At 42.1% G+C, this 12,807-nt stretch overlaps 1 protein-coding gene across 1 annotated transcript in view; it reads left to right on the top strand.

The window, feature by feature from the left end:
* nrn1la (neuritin 1-like a) overlaps positions 1–12,807 on the top strand; it is a gene marked incomplete at both ends in the record, with an annotated part of 87,886 nt that overhangs the window by 10,126 nt on the left and 64,953 nt on the right. The gene's annotated exons all lie outside the window — the stretch shown is intronic.

Below are 12,807 nucleotides of genomic sequence, written 5' to 3'. Positions count from 1 at the left end.
ATAAAAGCACGACGCTAAGAGACCCAGAGGACAGTGGAGACATGTCTTCACGTCCTCAGTGAAGGACAAATGTCTTTGTTGAACTGTGAGACTTTAGAAGGTCACTTTTTTATGTTATTTTTATATGTTTCTGTCACAGTGAACACATCAGTATGAAGACGCTCTTTAACATGATATTTTATTTTTTAATGCAAAAATATAAATATAAATATTATTATTGTTGTCCATGAGTTTTTTAAAGAAAAGTAGTAAAAGCACGTTATTATTTTATTATTTATTATTTGATGAAGACGTCAAATCAGAGTTATTTAGTTTCTAGTGTTTGAATGTTAACGTTACACTTGTTTAACTTTATACGCCTCAGTGAAGTCGTCTCATATTTGAGTTTAAAAAAAGGTGAATTTACTTTATTTTACGTTCAGTGCTTCCTTACCTCCATTCCTCCTTTTCTTCCTTCCTTCTTTGCCTCCTATCTTTCCTTTCTATCTTCCTTTCCATCATTCCTTTCCTTTCCATTTCATTTGTCCTTATTTCCTTCCTTCCTTATCTGTCTTCCTTACCTTCTATCTTCCTTCCTTCCATCCATCCATCCTTCTTTTCTTCCTTCCTTCATATTTTTTCCTTCTATCTTTCCTTTCTATTTGTATGTCCTTCCTTCCTTTCTATCTTCCTTCCTTCATTGCCTCCTATTTGTATGTCCTTCCTTCTCTCCTTTCCTTCCTTCCTTTCTGTCTTCCTTCTGTCCACCCTTCCTTCCTTCATTGCCTCCTATTTGTATGTCCTTACTACTTTCCTTTCATTCCTTCCTTTGTCTTCCATCTGTCTTCCTCCATTGCCTCCTATTTGTGTGTCCTTCCTTGCTTCCTTTCTGTATCTTCCATCCATCTTCCTTCCTTTCTATCTTTATTCCTTCCTTCATTGCCTCCTATTTGTGTCCTTCCTTCTTTCCTTCCATCCATTCTCCCTTCCTTGTTGTTTTACGTGTCTTTAAATCAGAGGAAGTCAAATGTGAGACAGAGTCACAGTAAATGTCCATATGAACAGGATGTTGACCAGTGTCCATCTGCTGGAGGCTCATCATCATCATCTGTGTTATCTCTGTCATCATCTTATGTCCACTGTGACGATGGAGGACACTGTGGTCACGTTTACTCTCCATCTGTCTCTGTGTCTCCCAATAATCTCAGCTCCTCTTTCCAATCGATAACCAACACATGCTATTTATAGTCCATGAGCTCTGGGAAATGTACAGTGGGAAGACGACTTAAACACAGTGACTCCAGCAAACACAGTGATTCCAGCAAACACAGTGACTCCAACAAACAAAGTGACTCCAACAAACACAGTGACAGTGACTCCAGTAAACACAGAGACTCCAACAAACAAAGTGACTCCAACAAACAAAGTGACTCCAACAAACACAGACTCCAACAAACACAGACTCCAACAAACACAGTGACTCCAGCAAACACACTGACCGTATAGAGCTGGATTAAGACCATTGAAACAGTCTGTGTGTTCTTGTATTTGTGCCTTTGTGGGGACCAAGAATCAAATAAACCATAGAGAGGACATTTTGACAAAGTGAGGCCTTTTTGGTAAAAGTGTGGACTTTTTGGTAAAAGTGTGGACATTTTGGCAAAGGGAGGACATTTTGGTAAAAATTAGGACATTCCGGCAAAAGCGAGGACATTTTTGGCAAAGTGAGGACATTTTGACAAAGCGAGGACATTTTAGTAAAAGTGAGGACATTTTGACAAAGTGAGGACATTTTAGTAAAAGTGAGGACATTTTGCTTGTCCTTGCATCATTAAAGGGCTGTTTTTAGGGTTAGGGTTCGAACTGTATTGGAAAAGCAGCATCAGTTGTGATGGTTAAGGTTAGTGCATTATGTCTGCGAGTGTCCACACAAAGAATGCAAAACCAGCATATGTGACACACACACACACGCACACGCACACGCACACGCACACGCACACGCACACGCACACATACACACACAGACCCAGTAATGAAGTACTTGTGGAGCATGACTCTTTTCCCTCTATCCCCAAACTACACTGAGCATGAATATTCATACACACACACACACACACACACACACACACATCCGAATTAATCATGCTGTATCTTTACACACGCACGCACGCACACACACGTATATATATGGGTATAGTCAGGAGTCACTGTCCTTTACTTGTCCTTTACTACTTTAAAACACATCTTCACCTTAAAATGTTTGTTTTTTTGTCCCCGTAAGGAAGACAAGTCCCTGTAATGTGTGTGTAAATGTCCCCACAACATAAGGAATACCAGCTTCACACACACACACACACAGCCAGTGTTGACTTTCAGTCTAAAAGTGAGTCAGAGAGAGATGTTTAAGTGCAATGAAGTTTACAGGAACACAATCCAAGAGGGAAGAGGAGGTGAGTGGACACAGAGACAGAGACAGACGAAGGAGACACAGAGACACAGAGACACAGAGACACAGAGACACAGAGACTGATCAGGACCATGTATTTATCATCAAGCGCTGTCAGGAGAAGACCAGGCCATCATGGATCACTGACCAGAGACTCTGGACTATTTCATTTAACATGGTCTGAATCCAACACACAAGACACCTCGAGAAAAGAAAAGCTCTCCAAACTCCAGCGTCCTCAGAGACAGAGACAGAGACACAAACACACAAAAACACTGCCTTCGTCCTCTTTTTAAAGACAAATGAGGTGGGAATTTGTTTCCCTCACAGGTTAATGGGAAGACAGCTTTGATGTGGCCATTAGCGGCGTAGACGGGGAAGTGTGTGTGTTAGCGTGTGTGTGTGTGTGTGCGCCGTCGTACTCAGTCAAAATGTAATCTGCCGTCGCTCTAAATGGGCAGAAAATGCGATTAAGCCTGTTATAGTAATAAATGTCCAGCCTCCCTCTTCAGATGGATGACGTTCTCACCGTGTCTGTGATGTGCAGACACAATTATCACCGCAATGCTGTTAAATAAAAGGGGGAAAAAAAGAGCCAGTAAAATGGTTCGTTCCATTTTACGGTGGACGTTACCCTCGCCGTCGACCAACAATCTCTACATCAGAGACCTCAAACTCTAATGACCTGCAGGTCAAAGAGCAGAAAAACTATCAGTTATTCTATCACAATTAAGATATTCATGATGATATTTCACTGAATTTCAAAGTAAAAGCGCATGTTTTGCTATGGAACGATGTGCACGTCACAATAAAAGCATATAAATGATGCAGAGAAAGACAGATCGGAAGGATGGAAGGAGTAGAGTTGTGTTGAGTTGTGTTAAGTTGTGCTGTGTTGTGTTGTTGTGGTTGTGCTGAGTTGTGTTGTGGTTGTGTTGTGTTGTGTTGAGATGTGTTGTGTTGACTTGTGTTGTTGTGGTTGTGCTGAGTTGTGGTTGAGTTGAGTTGTGTTGTCGTTGAGTTGTGTTGTGGTTGTGTTGAGCTGAGTTGTTTTGAGTTGTGTTAAGTTGTGCTGTGTTGTGGTTGAGGTGAGTTGTGTTGTGGTTGTGTTGTGGTTGTGTTGTATTGTGTTGATGGTTGTGTTGTGTTGAGCTGTGTTGAGTTGAGTCGTGTTGAGTTGTGGTTGGTTGTGCTGAGTTGTTTGAGTTGAGTTGTGTTGTATTGTGTTGAGTTGATGGTTGTGTTGTGTTGAGCTGTGTGGAGTTGAGTTGTGTTGAGTTGTGCTGTGGTTGTGTTGAGCTGAGCTGAGTTGTGTTGTGTTGAGTTGTGGTTGAGTTGAGTTGAGTCGTGGTTGTGTTGTATTGTGTTGAGTTGATGGTTGTGTTTTGTTGTGTTGAGCTGAGCTGAGCTGTGTTGCGTTGAGTTGAGTTGTGTTGTGTTGAGTTGAGTTGAGTTGTGGTTGTGGTTGTGCTGAGTTGTGATTGTGCTGAGTTGAGTTGAGTTGTGTTGTGGTTGAGTTGAGTTGTATTGTGTTGTGTTGAGGGTTGTGTTGTGGACTCCACCCAACAGGAAGTCAGTCATTTTGAATTTAGGTGGCGTTTTCCTAACAGGAAGTGGCCTGTAACTTTGCTGTACATTGACCGAACTGCGCAAAACTTCATATGTGAGACAAAAGACTCGGTCAGAAATCAACAGCACATGAAAACTAAGTCAAGGGCATAGCGCCACCTGTTGGCAGCACTTCCTCCACTGATGAACCTGTGAGGATGTGAAGTAAGAGAATTCAAATCAACATGCACCGACAGTGTGTGTGTGTGAGTCAGGTTTTTGTGTGTTTGCGTTGGACAAAGCTGAGGTCTGTGGCTGCAGAGCTGAGGCTTTTAAAGATTTTTGAGGTTTAGAAAATACAACATAAATTACAGCTCCAACTCGACTCCCTTTAGAAACAAGAAACAAGACAGTCAAGGTAAACCAGACACGAGTGAGAAGATGGACGAGGACAAAGGCAACGGGGGAAACTCTCCGTTTCTCCGGAAATAAACTTAAAAGCATCTCAACTTTTAAGAGTTCACCCTTTGCTCTTGACTTTTTATGCAGAAAGTGCATCATTAAGAGTTCACCCTTTGCTCTTGACTTTTTATGCAGAAAGTGCATCATGTGCTACGTGAGCTTCCTCTGGTGGAAAAAAAAGTCACTTTATTTCTCACTCCATCTTAATTTAATGTGAGTTTATGTGAGGAATAAATCTGCTTCCTGTGAAAATTCTGCAGCCGACTTAGCTCGACTTATTTACACCGGCGTGTTTTAACGTCGGTGATAATGTCGTTACTTCATGAGCGCAGTGATACTAAAAAAAAATACCCGTCCCAGAACCACTGTTTTATTTTGTCGTCCTCGCCGTGAGCAGCAGCATCTAACACAAACACATCAACCTTCTGCGAAACGTTTAATACTTGTGTAGTAATTTGTGTGAACACACACACACACACACGCACACACACACACACACACACACACACACACACACACACACACACACACACACACACACACACACACACACACACAGGATACATAACAATGCACAGCACGGAGCTGCAGCCCCAGGGATACGAAGAAGAAGCAGCGGGAGTAGGATTTCCATATCATGTATGCTAACGGTGTTTGTTATTTTTCCTCTCTATAGGATTACATCTTCCTGTTTATGTATTTGTGTGTGTGTGTGTGTGTGTGCACAGTGGTCTACGGGGAATAGAAAGTGAAGGTTCAGAGCTAAAGAGCAACAACAACATCTCAGAATTCACTTTCATTTTATCATGAAAAGTGCTTTTTTTTCTCCAAGATTCAGTCACAACAATAGAAAACTGGGCGTTATCACTTTAGTATTAGTTGCTATTTAGTTACTATTACCTTGACTAGTTTTTGTCACATTAGAGCGCCCCCATGTGGCCGCGTCCTCTGTAAGTCCTCACTAAAGATCTTTATAGTTTTAACGTACAAATGTCACTTTTAAGGTGACGCGTAAAGGAAAATAGGGAGGATGGAGTTTTGAAGAATCGCAACAGGAAATGTTTGTGATTTTGCTGTCGATTATTTTGATATGGAATGATGTGTACTTCACAATTAAAAACATATTTATAATGTAAACTGAATGTATTAATATATATAGACATTTATTTAAAATTACGTGAACAAATAATGTGGCCAACTGTAATTTTAAAACACCAAACAAGCTTATTCATTAGGGCTGGGCACGCTAACGTGCTAACGGCGTCAACGCTAACAAACTGCGCGTTTCCATGACGACTAACCCGGAAAAAGGCACGCGTGACGCCATGTTTACGTGCCACGGCACCAGAGTCCAGGCACCGTTTTCCAGTTAGCTCCATTAGCTGCTATAGCTTCTTTAGCGCCGTAAGCGCGCCTACAGTTGAACTGGAGCGGCCTGTTTATTAAAGGAAAAGAGCAGCGCTAACAAATAACCAGCGTACCTGTGTACTGCGTATGTGTGCCTCTGTTTTTAAAGTTTAGCGTTACTTTAGAGATCGTTTTAACAATCTGGAGTCACGTAAACATGACGTCACACACACGTCTTTTTCCGGTCAGTCGTCATGGAAACGCGTCATGCGTTAACGTTGACGCCGCTAACGTGCCCCGGCACTATTATTTATGTAATTGAATAAAATGGAATAGTGTGATAATTAATGTATGACCGCATGTTGTGAAAACATTGCTAGCAAACATGTTATGTTTCAAAGAAGGTGACGTTGTTGGTGGGTCATGTTTTCACATGATATTAAGTGGTGGGCCACATGTAATGGATTGGTGGCCCACGGGCCGCCTGTTTGACACCTCTGCTTTAAACCATGAAGCTGTTAACAACACAATTGTGATTTTTAGCATTATGGGACGATACCAATATGTATAATAATATAATACAACAACAATATAAGTGCCATATGTAAGAATGTGGCCAAAAAAGGTTACTACATTCAGGTGGTGGGAGATGGGGGGGTCCCCCATAGAGGCTTGAGCCGGCCCTGCTCCTGGTTGTGCTGAAGGCAGCACAGAGGACACTGACAGTGAGCAGGTACAACGTTTGACTTGACTCAGAATAGTTGTTGAAGAGCAGTCTTACAGTGGGGGAAACAGGCGAGCAGGCAAACGAGTCCCCCGGGGAGGGTTAGAGCGAGCTGGTCAGGAGGAGACGGTCGGTCAACACATTTACAAACAGGCATGAAGACACATGCAGGCTCGCTTATTGGCACGAGGAACATAAACACAGGAGGACTTGGGAGCAGAGAGTGTCGACGCTCACTGTTGTGCTTGTTGTTGAAGCTAGTTGAGGTTGAACTTTTTGCACGGTTATTGAGACGAACAGAGACCAGTAGAGTTAAGTGATTCGAACTTTTTACACCAAGTAGCACCAGAGAAAAAGTTAAAATACAAAGTCTACAGCGACTTTTCACACGAGGCAGATTTATTCCCAATAAGATAATTTGCCCTGGTGTAGTGACATTAGATTAACCCTAGCACACTATCGCTCAAATTCAAAACACCATCACTAACACCGGGTGATTTTTACCCGAGATAATAAATACACCCAATAAAAAGTACTTGTCATCAAAATAATTTTAGATTTTTAATTTGATATATTATATCAAAACATGACAATACATGACAAATTTGAGTAGCGTTCTTTTATTTTAAATGGTGTCATGTCTAACAAAATGAAAGAAAAGCATCATGAGGGGACCATATGAAAATGCTCCAAAATTACTGGAAAATTAAGAATTTGGGAACAAATTTTTTTTTCTAAAAAATAAAAAAATAAAAATGAAGATGAAAACTTGGTTTTCATGAAAATCACATAGATATATTTGCTCGGGTGAAAACCACCCAGCACTGGTGTTCTAGGGTTAAGAGGGAGTGAGTGATAATGTTGACTCTAACTTACTTACACTCTTAGAAATAAGGGTTCCAAAAGGGTTCTTCTACAAGGGCTGAGGTTCTACCTGGAACCATTTACTTCTGGAAAACTCTTTACCAAAGAAAAGGTTTTTCAAGGGTTCTTGGTAACACTAATGGTTCCAGTAAGAACCATTTTGATCCAGAGAACCCTTTAAAACCCCTTTGCTGAATAAAGGGTTTTAAAAGGGTTCTTGGTGGAACCCTCCAAAAGGGTTCTACCTGGATCCAAAAAGGGTTCTCCTATGAGGACAAGCCGAAGAACCTTATATGGTTCTACTGAGCACTTTTATTTCTAAGAGTGTACTTACAGTATAAACTAGAGCTGAAACAATTAATCGATTTAAAATTTAAATTTAAATGAGATTTCTGATCGTTTTAGCTTCTCAAATGTGAATATTTGCTTCATTTCTTTGCTCCACATCACAAAGAAATCATTACAACTGAATTATTTTGATTTGTGGTGTGTTTTTTAAAAAGTTTTCTGAAATTTTTGGGCCCAAACGATTAATCGAATTATTCGAGATTCATTCAGATTAATCTGTTACAAAAATAATCTCTAGTATAAACAGTATTTCTGAATTTCTTCCAAGTTACAACCAAAGGACGCTCGCGTACCACTGGTGGTACACACACCACACTTTGAGAACCATGGGATTAGACGGATAACGTGAAATAAATTTAGAGAGTTTTCTTCACAGGCGACGTTTTATCACTGAAACTCCTGTCGCTTTGGTGCGGGAGGCGCTAGTGAACGTTTGTACACACTTAATTGTTGCTGCGCCTTTAAAAAGTTAAGCACCGCACAGCTTTGAAACGCTGTAAATGTGAAATAATCCCAGGAGGTGGTTCACACACACGGCACTGAAGTTGTGTCTTTTTTTGTGTGTTCTGACGTCTCCTGGGATCTTTACACACAAACACTGACACGCAAACAGATATTATGTGTGTTTGCTTATCCCTGCATATGTGTGTGTGTGTGTGTTCTCTCCCCTGTGTGCCGTGCGTTAGGGGAGCGAGGCGCTAACGGTGATAAGTTACAGCAGCAGCTTCAGGTGCTGAAGTCAATAAAAGCTCATTAGCTCAACAAGAGGGTCAGTGGTTCAGTCCACTACAATATACCTCCCACTTTGTCTTCTTCACAGGGCAGCTGTGTGTGTGTGTGTGTGTGTGTGTGTGTGTGTGTGTGTGTGTGTGTGTGTGTGTGTGTGTGTGTGTGTGTGTGTGTGTGAGTGGATCAATGAGATGACACACACTTCATTTCCTCTGACTTTTGTTATAAACACACGGCGGAGCTCATACAGCGATACACAAAATAATGACAAACAATAACTGTGATAATTGACGTAAATTTGTCGCAGCGATGTCACTTAAGTTTTGACCGAGAATCAAACTCCATGTTTTCAAACGGGGACAGCCCTATGTTCTAAAATCCCTGGAGCTCCACAACAGGGGACGCCGAGCACCACCTCCCCGACGCCCTGGAGCCCGAGAGCGGATACAACGAGCACCACAGGCACCCCCTCCTGCAGCTTCACTTTACTTTTTTTCACCTTCTTTACACCTTTTTAAAACTATTGAAATTAATATTAACAGTTTGACATTATTTTCATTATTCTATTTTCTTAATTTTCACAAAACTCCGTGCCCCTCTGGAGCTCCACAGTGGGGGACGCCGAGCACCACCTCCCCGCCGCCCTGGAGTCCCAGAGCGGATACAACGAGCACCACACGCACCCCCTCCTGGAGCTTCACTTTAATACTTTTTTCACCTTTTTACACATTTTTAACACTATTGACATTAATATTAACTGTTTTACATTATTTTCATTATTCTATTTTCTCAATTTTCACAACACTCCATGCCCCTCTGGAGCCCCAGAGCGGGGACGACTACCACCACCTCCTACCCACCACCCTGGAGCCCCAGAGCGGGGATTACGACCACCACCTCCCGCCCCACACTCTGGAGCTCCATTACATTAACATTATATCCATGTTGCATGCACTTGGAATTAAAAAATAATAAATAAAAAAAATAATTAAAATACTTAGGGAACATAGGGATTTCGGAAAACATAGGTGTGTAACTTTTTCAAACTTTTATTTTACTAATTTTCTATATATTTTCTATATATTATATATATGTTATTTAACTAAAAACAATATTCAGCTCACTAAAATACTCACCTCTTTGTGTTTTCATCAAAACGATGTGTCAGCACAAATATGTTTGTTGTATTGATGCAGTTATGGTACTTTCCTATATGTGCAAAGTTTGTTTTCAATAATTATCAAAATGTTGTCATATATGATGTAATTTCATAAAATCAAGATTCATATGAATAATAATATGGTCTTGCTGCTTTTAAAGGTAGCCAATTGAAAATCACCTGCATCATTTGCAAATGTGATCCAATAACTTTATATTCCAGTTTACAAATGCTGCATTAGCAAAGAAAGTCCTTTCCTGGATCTAGAGGATTGTGGCTGTGAAAAGCTAATGATTTATTATAAATGACCTTACAATAATAACACATCTGCACGCTCGCCTGCAGCTACAGCAGCGTTGGTTTGGAGTCTGTGTCTCTGTCCTCCTGATGAATGGAAGTCCAATATTCCAGAGTTTTCTGCTCACTTTTTGTCCCGAGTCCTTCGCTCCTCAGGGAAATACATGGAAAAATGCTGCATTACGTGTTGTTGCTCTGCTTTAGTGTGTGTGTGTGTGTGTGTGTGTGTGTGTGTGTGTGTGTGTGTGTGTGTGTGTGTGTGTGTGTGTGTGTGTGTGTGTGTGTGTGTGTGTGTGTGTGTGTGTGTGTGTGTGTGTGTGTGTGTGCTGCTGCTGTAGCTGCTGCTGTTTGCTGTTGCTGAACAACAGTTATTGTGTTAGTTCAACTAGAGCTGGACTTCTGAAATACACTTAAATACACATCGTGGCCTGGTTTGTGCTGGTGTGCGTCATAATAGTTGTGTGTGTGTGTCGTATTAGTCTGGTGTCATCTCGGTCGTGTGTGTGTCGTATCAGTCGTGTGTGTGTCGTATCACTCTCATTTGTGTTATATCAGTCTTGTGTGTGTCATATTGGTCGTGTGTGTGTCGTATCAGTCTTGTGTGTGTCGTATCAGTCTTGTGTGTGTGTCGTATTAGTCGTGTGTGTGTTATATCAGTCTTGTGTGTGTCATATGAGTCTAGTGTGTGTTGTATCAGTCGTATGTGTCATATCGGTCGTGTGTGTACTGTGTTGTATTAGTCTTGTGCGTGTCGTATCACTCTGGTCATCACTCTGTGTTGTATTACTGTGGTGTGTGTCATATACACCTGGTGTGAGTAGTGTCACTCTCAAATGTTGTGTTATATCAGTCTGGTTTGTGTTATATCAGTCGTGTGTGTGGTATCACTCTGGTGTGTGTGGTATTGTGTTGTTGTGAGTGCAGCTCATTGCTGCTGCTGCTAATATCTGGCTGCAGAGTTCTGCTGACTTGCGTTTGGTGTGGAGAGGTTGTAACTTGTGTCTCATCTGGAGAAGTTAGCTTGTGCCTCAGGGAGAACTTCATTAATTCATCTGACATCACTCTCTCTCTCTCTCCCTCTCTCTCTCTCTCACACACTCTCTCTGCTTCTCTGCTCGCTGTCGTTTCCAGCTCCTCAGTTTCTCAGCGATTCTCCGTCTCTTACCAATCATTTTTCTCTGTCACTCACTCTTTCTTTTCGCTCTTTGCTCGTCCAGTGTCTCGTTTGTGTCCTTTATTTAAAAACCACCCTCTTCCATTCTGTCTGCTTTATTGCTTTACATAACTCCAGCTAACTTAACAGTTTTTTTTCCCCACATCAATCTTTCATTACTACGTTGTGTTGTAAGTGCTGCCTAACAAGCTTTTAGGCTGAATAATGCACCGAATGGCTGCCAGCGACTGAACACCACTTGTGTGTGTGACTGTGTATGTGTGTGTGTGTGTGTGTGTGTGTGTGTGTGTGTGTGTGTGTGTTATCCTTCTCTTTCTCGTTGCTTGGATTCATTTCCACAGCCGTGTGTGCAGTCATTGACCCATCTGCTGGTGGCCTTGCGGGGGTTAAACGCCTTGCTCAAGGACACGTACATGGGCATTTTCTCAATTAGCGGGGAAAATGGCCGCCCCCTTGTTAAGATCTCCCGCGAGGCGCCGTCTCGCTCGGTCGAGTGCGAACGATCAAATTAACATGCGACCGCGCCGACGCCCGCAAAACCAGCGCTGTGATCTATATCCTGCTAAATTAGGAGGCCGGGGTCTGTTTCCTCAAACACGCGGTAAACATATTGTAAATCGATAAAGTCGCTGCCTCGTGGGGAAATAGGTCAGATCCACACGGTTAGGCACAGAGTGGGTATATTTTTGGGGAGAAGTAATTCATTAAAACGCGTCAGATCCAGGTGAAACCTTCTTGAAAGGAGCTGCTAACGCGAGTCCGTCGGGAAGTGAACTCATAGTCGACAGTGTGTGTAACACAGTGGGGTCTCCAGGGGGCTCGGATTCCTTAATTAAACAGTGCATGTTCTTTGAAAAAAAAAAAAAAAATATATTATTATAATCTTACGTGGCTGATGAATCGTGTGTCGGCCACTGAAAAGGCTCCATCACCTCTGCTTTATTATACCTTGTTCATTAGCAGCTGCTCCGAGGATCTCGTTTCTCCGGCACGGCTTTGGAGACGGATCAAATCACGTTTAAATGAATTGAGGCCGGTCCGTTTAAAAACAAGGAACAGAATCTTAAAATCAATCCTGGACCAGGAGGAAGCCGCTGTTGGAGGGAGGACACAGTGTCTGTGATGTGGTCAGAAGACGAACTGCTGCATTTTGCACCTGCTGCAGACGATGAAGACGGTGTAGGGTTGGTCTTTAAAGGTGTGACGCCTCAAGAACCCTCAGGTCTTCAGGTAATTATTTTTGTAAAGTTAGAACTAGAACATTTGGAGAGGCCTCCTATGTCTTTGGAACAGGGTAGAAGGTCATCTGTGAAAGTTCTCAGTCATCGTGGCAGTGGTCAACTTCTGTTCTTCTTCAGTAGTTTCCTGTAGGCGAATGGACTTGGCTTGAGTTGAGTTGAAGACGTTCCACCTCTCATCCAAGAGGCTTCTTCAGTTCACCCCTCCCAGGTTCAGGTTGTTGGTTTTCGCCTGAGACGAGGTGTGAGCGGGTCGTTAGATGGTTCCTCTAACCTGCAAGTGTCCTACACTCATAGTCCCGCAGTTGTGGCAGAGGGAATCCATTCCGACATGTTGGTGAAGGTTCTCCAACACGTCAACGTCTGCAGTTAGCTGTAGGCGACTGGACTAAGCTTGAGTTAAGTTCTTTTGGAGAACTGAAGAAGCCTCTTGGATGAGAGGTGAAACATCTCAAGTCCAGTCACCTACAGCTAACTTAAGAATATGGACTT

The sequence above is a fragment of the Microchirus variegatus genome (assembly GCF_963457635.1).
Source record: "Microchirus variegatus genome assembly, chromosome: 8".
NCBI classification, from domain to species: Eukaryota; Metazoa; Chordata; class Actinopteri; order Pleuronectiformes; family Soleidae; genus Microchirus; species Microchirus variegatus.
This window is presented reverse-complemented; position numbering and strand designations above follow the sequence as displayed.